The sequence below is a fragment of the Halichoerus grypus genome, chromosome 8 (assembly GCF_964656455.1).
Source record: "Halichoerus grypus chromosome 8, mHalGry1.hap1.1, whole genome shotgun sequence".
NCBI lineage: Eukaryota > Metazoa > Chordata > Mammalia > Carnivora > Phocidae > Halichoerus > Halichoerus grypus.
This window is the reverse complement of record NC_135719.1, coordinates 20,363,771-20,373,992: the sequence shown is the minus strand read 5'-3', so window position 1 is coordinate 20,373,992 and position 10,222 is coordinate 20,363,771.

Below are 10,222 nucleotides of genomic sequence, written 5' to 3'. Positions count from 1 at the left end.
GCACTCTTTCACAAAACTCTGTAAACTTTAAAATCAATTTCATTGGGATCAATGTATTAAATATGTTATTATTAGAAAGGAATCTTTCACGAGTATTCATTGTAACCCTTAGAGAATATCGAGGTATAGTTGACCTTTAATAACATTTACCTATTAAAGTATGCAATTTAATAAGTTTTGACATATTTGTACGATGTTCTTATTTAATTGTTGACCTATAATAAAACGTACGTGTTAACGTATACCGTTATTAAAGTTTTGAATTATTTATACATCCACGAAACCATCACCACAATCAAGACAGTGAACATATCCATCTTCCAAAGTTTCCATGTGCCCCTTGGCAATCTCTTCCTTGCTTTCTACGACTGTAAATTAACTCACATTTTCTAGAGTTTATATAAATGAAGTCTACAGAAGATATTCTATGTTTATCTGGCTTATTTCACTCAGGATAATTAGTTCTCAATTCATACACTATGTTGTAGTGTATACCAACAGCTCATTCAGTTATATTGCTGAGTTGTTCCCATTCTGTGGATATACCATAATGTGTTTCTATATTCACTTGGTGATGAACAATTGGATTCTTTCCAATTCATAGCAATTATAAATAAGGCTGCTGTGAATATTTGTATACAAGTATTTGAAAGAACATATGCTTTCTTTTCTCTTGAGTAAATAGCTAGGAGTAGAATGGATCATATGGTACACGGATGTTTAATTTTTAAAGTCACTTCCAATGATTTTCCAAAGTGGATGTACCATTTTACATTTCCAAGAGCAGTATATGAGGGTTCCAATTTCTCCACCGACTTGCCAGTACTTTGTATGGTTTTTAATTTTAGCCATTCTAAAAGGTATGTAGTGATATCTCCTTGTGGTTTTAATTTGCATTTTTAAATGACTTGTCAAAATCTAGCATGTTTGTATGTACTAATTTGCCATCAATATATCTGCTATGGTAAAATATTTGATCAGACTTTCTGCTCATTTTTAAAATTGTGCTGTTTCTTGTTGAGTTTTGAGTATTCTTTACCTATCCTAGATTCCAATCCTTTATCGAAGCTAAACTTTGCAAATATTCTCCTAGTCTGTGGATTATATTTTTATCCACCCAACAGTGTTGTTTGAAGAGCAGACATTTAAAAAGTGTTGAAGTATATATTAAAAAAAATATTTGATTATACCTATGCTTTGAAGTTGGATCTAAAACAATTTTTTTTTTTTTTTTTTTTTTTGCCTAATTCAAAGTTTACATTGTTAAATCTATTGACACGAAGTTATTTAGAAAATTACCTTGGGGGCGCCTGAATTGGTCAGTCTGTTAAGAGATTGATGTTGATTTTGGCTCGGGTCATGATATCAGGGTCACGAGATTGAGCCCCACGTCAGGCTCCCTGCTCAGTGCGGAGTTTGCTTGGGATTTTCTCTCGCCCTCTGCCCCTCCCCCCACTCTCTCTCTTTCTCTCTCTTTCAAATAAATCAAATCTAAAAAAAAGAAAAAGAAAAAAGTCCACAAAATTCCCTTGAGGTTCACTAATAGCTATAGAATCAGCTTTAATGTAATCTGTCCCATTAGCAATTTGGGTCTTCTTTTCTTTCCTTCACATCAAGCCTGGCTAGTTTGTCAATATTACATATTATCAGTCTTCTCAAATAATTTTAGTTTCATTTATTATCTCTAGTAATAATTTTTTTTTGGTTTTCTGTTTCATTGATTTCCATTTCTATTTGCTTTTTCTTCTTTGGATCAAATGTTCCTTTCCTTTTATTTTCTAGATTCTTAAGGTAGAAACATAGGCCATTAACATAAGACATGTGTTCTGTTTAATAGAATTGTTTCGTGGTACAAGTATCACCCTGGTGTTATTTTACAGTATTCAACCAATTTTAACATGCTGTGTTTTTATTTTCTTTTTCCATTCAACATATTTCCTAATTCTCCTTTTTGATTGCTTCTTTGATAAATGGATTGCCTAAATATATGTTACTTAGTTTCTGTACTTCATAAGTTTTCAAGCAATCTTTCTGGTTTTGAATTGTAATTAAATTCTAACTTTATCACAGAACATATTTTGCATGAATTGAATCTTTCAAAATTTATTGAGATTTGTTTTCTGGTCCAATTTATAACTCTATAAAATGTTCCATGTGTGGTTGAGAAGAACGTGTAGTCTGATGTTTTGGAGTGGATTGTTCTATATATGTAACACAAGTCAGGTTTGTTGATAATTTTGTTCAATTTTTCTATATCCTGCCTGAATTTTAGGTCTGCTCACTCTATCAATTATTGAGGGAGGGGGATACAAATCTCTGATTCTCTTTGTGAATTTGTTTGTTTTTGCACTTTCAGTGGATTTTTGCTTTGTGAATTTTAAAACTCTCTTAGGTCATGAACATTTTTGGTTGTTTTGTCTTCTTAAAGGACATTTTTACCACCATAAAATTACCTTATTTATCTCTTCTAATATTCTTGGAAATTTACTTTGTGGGATACTGATATACCTACTCTACTTGGTTTTTCTGTTTTTTTGTTTTGTTTTGTTTTTTAGTGTTATCATAGCATATTTTTTCATCCTTATTTTTAATCTATTTGCATTGTTATAGAGATCATTTCTGCTAGGCAACACAAATGTGGGTCTTGCTTTTTTATTCAATCTGACATTTTGCTTCTTATTTGGAATGTTTGGGCTCTTTACTTTTAATGTAATCATTGATATCATTAGGTTTAACTCTGTTTTCTTGTTGTTTCTTCCCTATTTGTCCCATTGGTTTTTTGTTCCCTTTCTCTGTTGTTCTATCTTGTTTGGAATTAATTAAATATAATTTTGGGATTCCATTTTATCTCCTTTTTGGCTCATTAGCTGAACCACTTGTTTGGTTATTTTAGTCATTGCTTTAGGGTTTGCCCTACATTTATCACAATCTCCCTTCAAGGGACATCATACCACCATGTATGGTATAAAGCCTGTAATGGTATGAAACGCTTGCATTTCTCACCTCCTGACTTTTGTGCAACTGTATACATTTTCCTTAATAATTAGATTGAGCAAAGGTAAAGTTAAGAAGAAAGAAAGAGAGAGAGAGAGAGAAAGGGAGAAGAGAAGGGAATAAAGGAAAAACGGAAGGAAGAAAGAAAAGGCAGAAAGAGAGAGAGAGAGAGAGAGAACAAAACAGCTTTAATCTCTTCATGGCAATTCCAAAACCCAAGAAGTTCTGAAAACCAGAGGCTTTCATGACATGTTTGACAGCAATACCTGACCTAATCTGAATTGATTTGGTGGCAAAGCCTGACCCAAAGTGGCATGAGGCTGCTTGGAGTCTTCATGACTCTTCGTGTAATTATTCACAGATTTTGCTACAGAAAGCTGCGTGGAAAGAGTGAGCGCAGCAGGCCTGAGACTGCTCCGCCTTAAAAAGGCCTCTGCGTGATTGGCTCCTGACTGGCATCTGGAAGCTCGCATTTTGGGAGGGTTGCCACCATCCCTGACTCATAAGAGCGGCTTACTATGCTAAGCTGTTCATAGAAACGATGTGGCTTATGCTGAAAACCTGTTTCTCCTTCTGGGAGTCTTGAATTTTGGTCTGTGCAAGGTGGAGGGTGTTTATGTGTCGAGTCCCCACTAAAAACCCTGGGCGCTGAATCTCCAATGAGCGTCTGTGGTAGACGCCATGTCACATGTGTTGTCACAATATGTAGCTGGAGAGATCAAGTGCATCCTGTGTGACCCCGTTGGGAGAAGACTCTGGAAGCTTATGACTGGTTTCCTCCGGACTTTGTCCCTTGAGCTTTTTATCCTTGCTGATTCTGCTTTGTGTCCTTTTGTTATAATAAACCATAGCTATGAGCATGACTATATGCTGACTTCTGCGAGTCCTTCTAGCAAATCACCAGGTCTGGGGATGGTCTTGGGAACCCCTGACAATGAAGTGAATGTGACTGATTGTAGGGCACTACTCAGGAATTCACTGGGATTGTTACATAGCATACGCTATGTGTCCTGTATAACTTATCTAATATTTCCAAAGTTCTGATTTCTGTTTTTTTTTCTCTAAAGTGTTTATGATCTGTGATTTTGGATAAAAGATTGTGTAACTGTATCCACAAACACACATATATTAAATATAAATAGTTTGTATGTATAACTCGTCGGGAAGTTCTTATGAACTACTGATCTTTGCCAGGTAGGATCAATCATGATGCCTTAGACTAAGATGATAATGATGGAAGGTGCTAGGAATAATAATAATAATAATAATAATAGTTAACATGTCTTGAGTTCTCATGCCCAGCATCAGACACTATTTACAACTTTTACAATAACTCAGCAAAGTAGGTATTATTAGTATTCCCCTTTTTGTTGTTGTTGAAAATAAACTATGTCTCAAAGAGGTTGTGCCATGTGACCAACAACGTGAAGTTCACAAGGGTGGGAGACAGGGACTTCAGCCCAAGTGTATGTGGATGGATGCCTGCGCCCCAATCACAATGCCACAGGGAGTGACTCTGCTCAGCACAGAGCTCATTTCTCTATTTTCTTTCATTAGGGCTTTTCCCCTCACTCACAGATTCACTTCTGGGATTTTCAAGAGTCTGTGCCTCAGGCTTGTTGACAGAATTACAGGCAGACTATTTGCTTCCCTCAGTGAGTGCTGCTAGTTGGCAGCAGAAAATGTGCTTTTGTGTTCCCTCGCTGGGCTTTTGTTCCTTTACCACGTAATCACTACCATATGTTGACTCTCATTCACACAAGTGACCTTGTATTTTATTAAGTAATATCCTGAGTGCAGACAAAAGCAAACTTTATCAATCCTACTAAAATCCAAAAAAAAAAAAAAAAAAATGCGCAGAGGAGAGGAGGAAAAATAGGGAGTCCGAATGGAAGCTAGAACCCAGGTCACAAACAAGGCTAAGACCAGGCAGGCCAGAGAGAAAGGTTTAACATTTGGCTGACTTCCACATGGCATATCCTTAACGCTCCAGGCTCATGGCTCTCCGAGAAAGCTACACTTGGGAGGACATTTGTAGCTGGTAGAAAAATGTAACAAGGGACCTACAGGGAAAGGCTCACAGCTGAAGAGACCCTTAACTAAGAATCAAGAGATCTAGGTCATATCAGTGGTGCTTCTCCTTCCTTGGGGTGTGACGTTGGGCATGTCACTCAGCTTTCCTGAGCCTCAGTTGTTGCTGGCCACAAAATGGCGTTGTTCAGCCTCACCCCTGAAGTCCCCTTCAACGTAAAAATTCACTGATCATCATCACCAAATAAACATTCTGGGTCAAAAGAGGTTTCACAAGAGGTATCTGAAGAAAGAAAAAAAAAAAAAAAAAGACTATGTTGTCAGTTAAACATTCTCCTTAAAGGACTATTATGCTTAAAGTCAATATCTGTAGTGGAGTTTCAAGAGGCCTTCCTATCCTCATTCTCTGACCCGTATGCTTAATCTCAAAATGTCCTCTAATCTCTGTGAGGTTTCAGAAGGTCTGAGAGAACAATGCTAGAGACTTAATGTCCGTTTTTTTTTTTTTTAAGATTTTATTTATTTATTTTTTTGAGAGAGAGGGAGAGAGCCAGCACACAAGTGGGGGGAGGGGCACAGGTAGAGGTACAAGCCGACTCCACGCGGAGCGAAGACCCCCCATGCAGGGGCTCAATCTCACGACCCTGAGATCATGACCTGAAAATCAAGAGTCGGATGCTTAATCGCCTGAACCACCCAGGCTTAATGTTCTAGGATGCAGCAAGTTCAACCTGAATACATTGAATTTCAACTTTCTTCCTTCAGGAATAGATTCTTTTGTCCCTACTAAGGAGGTTTTGAGCAACATTTCAATGTTTAAGACTGCCTACTGCTTTTTGTTTAAGGTGGCGCTAGGGATTATCTCAAAAGACACAGGAGACAATAAAAAAAGCGCTGAACTTGGAGGAAAAGGACAGGCCTTGGGATCTAGATCACTGCTCCGTAACGGTGTGACATGGACGTGCTCAGTTGAGGTCAGGAGAAGGGACGGTTCTGCTTCTCACTGAGCTGTAGAGATGAAGGAAATGGGATGCCTCAAGGGGCCCATGTGTACGTGCAGCCCACAGAGTGGGTCCCGAGACGTTCAACACAAATGTCTCTGAGCAAGTGCTACTCGGGAAGATCTGTGCGAGAAGGTATTACCACTGTGTTCAGTTGTTTGTCCAGAAGGGGATGTGTTCTAGTTTGGACGCTGTGATGGTTAAGTTTATGAGTGACCTTGACGGGCCACAGGATTAAACATTATTTCTGGGTGTGTTTGATGTTTGATTCAACATTATTTCTGGGTGTGCCTGTGAAGATGTTTCCAGAAGAGATTAACATTTGAAAAGGTGAACTGACTAAAGCAAATGGCCCTGTGCAGTGTGGGTAGGCATCATTCAACCCAAACTCTTAAATGTCTGAATCTCTCTCTGTCTGACAGTTGAAGCTGAGATATCTTCCTGCCCTCAGTGCTCCTGGTTCTCAGACCTTCACACCTGACCCAGAATCTATACCACCAACACTCAGGCCTTTGAACTATTCCATGAGCCAATTCCTTATAATAAATCATTATCTATCTATCTATCTATCTATCTATCTATCTATCTATCTATCTCCTATTGGTTCTGTTTCTCTGGAGAACCTTGACTAATACAGGCACCAAGAAGGAAGTAAAACTTTATAACTTCAGAATAATAGACCAAGTAATGATTTAAGGAGTTGTTAATAATGGTGGTATTAATAAACAGTAAGTTAAATGTATTGAATGCTTAGAGTGTATACTTTGGTGCTTAGTACTCTGGCTACATTAATTCTTTGAACATACCATAATAGTATTTGTACTAAGCAGATGAGAAAATTGAGGTCCCAAGGAGTTGAACCTACTCAAGACCACTCACCAGTGAGTGGCTAAGCTATATTTTGAACCAGACTCCAATTCTAGAGTCCATTTTTATATACAAAGCAAGCAGTCAACATCATAGCAGGAATAGCTTTGGGAGACAATCATCTATAGAAATTTATACATTAAAAACTTGATATTTAGAACTTTGGGGCACCTGGGTTGCTCAGTTGTTTAAGCATCTGATTTGATCTCAGCTCAGCTCTTGATCTCATGAGTTGGAGCCCCACATTGAGCTCCAGGCTGGGCGTGGAGACTACTTCAAAAAAAATCCTAAAATTTTGAGCATTGAGAAATCAAAAACACAAGAAACAACAAATGTTGACAAGGATGTAGAGAAAAAGGAACTCTCGTGCTCTGTTGGTGGGAATGAAACCTGGTGTAGCCACTGTAAAAAGCAGTATGAAATTTACTCAAAAATTTAAAACTCTAACTATCCTATGATCCAGTGATGACACTACTGGGTATTTACCCCAAAAATACAAAAACACTAATTCGAAAGGATAGATGCACCCCTGTGTTTATTGCAGCATTATCTACAATAGCCCAATTGCCTATCAAGAGATGAATGGATAAAGAAGATGTGGTATACATATACAATGGAAAATTATTCAGTCATAAAAAGATTAAAATCTTGGGATGCCTGGGTGGCTCAGTCGATTAAGCATCTGCCTTTGGCTCAGGTCATGATCCCTGGGTCCTGGGATCGAGTCCCCCATTGGGCTCCTTGCTCAGTGGGGAGCCTGCTTCTCCCTCTGCCTCCCACTCCCCCCACTTGTGCTCTCTCTCACTGACAAATAAATAAATAAAATCTTTAAAAAAATGAAATCTTGCCATTTGCAATGACACGGAGGAAGCTAAAGAGTATTATGCTAAGAGAAATAAAGACAAATACCATATGATTTCACTCATACGTGGAATTTAAGAAAAAAAATGAACAAAGAAAAAAGAAAGAGAGAGAGAGAGACAGACAAACCAAGAAACAGACTCTTAACTATAGAGAACAAACTGATGGTTACCAGAGGGGAGGTGGGTGGGGGTTGGCAGATACAGGTGATGGGGATTAAGGAGTGCACTTATCATGTTGAGCACTGAGTAATGTATAGAATATTTGAAGCATTATATTGTACACGTGAAACTAATAAACACTGTATGATGATTTTACTGGAATTAAAATTTAAAAACTTAATAAAATTAAGGAAAAAAAAACCAACTTTGAGCATTGAGAGATTCTATAGATCTACAAACTATCCTGAACAGCAGGAAGCTAAATCCCAGGACAAAGAGAACCTAGACAGAAAAGAACATTTTAGATAAAATAGCAACTGTTCTCTTGGTCTTTCTGGTGAAAGGTTAGCATTCCCTCTTATTAAGGAGTAATTGGATGTCTGTATCAGAACTTCACTATATAAAGCCATTTTATGGTGGCTGATCATAAAGTGAAAGAATGTGGGTTTGGTTATCTCTGATGAATACTTTAGACATTTTTTTTTAAGATTGATTGAGTGACTGATTGAGTGATTGATTTATCTGAGAGAGAGAGAGCACACAAGTGGGGGAAGGGGCAGAGAGAGAGGGAGAAGGAGAGAAGCAGCCTCCCCACTGACTGTGGAGTCTGACCCGGGGCTTGATCTCACCACTCTAAGATCATGACCTGAGCCGAAATCAAGAGTAGGACCCTTAACTGACTGAGCCACCCAGGCGCCCCAAAATCTTTAGACATCTTTGCATACATCGTCTTCAAGATCTTTTCTAAGTGAAATATAGATCAGGATGTGATAAACTTTTTCTGTGCAGTGCTAGGTAGCAAGTATGCTCAGCGCTGTGGCCCATATGGTCTCCCTCTAAACAGCTATTGGGCTCTGCTAGCGTAGTGGGACATCACCCATAGACCATTCATAATTAGATGGGCATGGCTGTATCCCAATAAAACCACATTTACAAAAATAGGTGGCAGGTCATTTGCCAAACCTTGGTACGTAGCTGGTATCTGTGTTAGGTAAAGCAACCAGCACATCTTATTTTGCTCTGGACTGTCCCAGCTTTATCACCAGAAGTCCTACATCCCTTGAAACCCTTCATTCCAAGTTGATTGCCATGAATAAGTTGACTTACAATCAAATTCTGAGACATAGAGCACTCCAGATATAACAATCATCCCTCTCCCCGCCCTAAAATTGCCTTTGCCAAGCTTATATCTGTCAGCATAGAGTTATAAATTACAAGTGCATTCTGTTAACCCCCACATATTATGCATGCACAAGGGACAGGAACCAGATACCAATTTTCTTTTACAACATTAGCTTCCATAAGGGGCTTCCCACTTCCTCCCACTGTTGGTCCCATCTTTAGACAAAAGTACAGACTGAGTGTTGGCAAGGTGTCTGGGCATCTCCGGAGATAAAATGAAATTATAATAGAATTGTCATTTTGGACTAATTATTATGATTCCATGTTAGAGCAAGCCCCAGGGGGTCTGCTGAACTTCAGTGGATAAACAAAGGAAGGAGTCTTCAAGGAGTGCAGTAATACGGAGGAAAAGGATCCCCAAACAGAGCACTAATTGGCTGTTTTCTTGGCAGCTTCAGCCAGCTCCAGCCTGGGCTTTTAAGGAGGATGTGTTAGGAATTACAGAAACCATGATCTCTCTACTATCGGGAAGGCTGGGACACACCAGGGATACAAATAATAGGCTGATGTTCATGGTATTTGGAGAGAAAATTGGCACCTCCCGTTGCTACCTATGTAGCCTTGGCCTTGGAGAAGTCCCTAAGTCCTTAGGCTTCAGAGTCCCCATCTTCCAAGCAGTAATAAAACCAAGCACCCCATAGAGTTCTGTTGAGAACTGAAGGTGACATTCCTCATGAATTTGCCTAATTTAGGAATGTGTCATTATACACATGATCTGACTTGCCATGAGGCTGCATCCTCTGTGGGGTTCTGCATTTGGGGAACTCACCCTGTATTGGTGAGTCAGGGATGGTATCCCAGAGGTTATTACTTTTATGTTAAAAGCTAAAGGATGATGAGTATTTATTTAATTAAAGTAAAAGGAATGAGATGTAAATGGATTTGGGAGAGGGAAAATACTTTTTGAAGCTATGGAGATAAGCGGGTCAAGACAAGGAGGGAGAGAGACAGACAGAGAGAGAGAGAGAGATCCAAAGAAGTGAAAGAAATCCCCCACAACTGAGGAGGGAGGGCCCGTGGGGCAGAGCGGAGAGAGGTGTTTGAGGAGGGGTTAACCTGGACCAGACCATGCAGGCTTTGCCAACCACACTGTGGGGCAGCATTGTCCTGAGGGCTAGGGGTCTT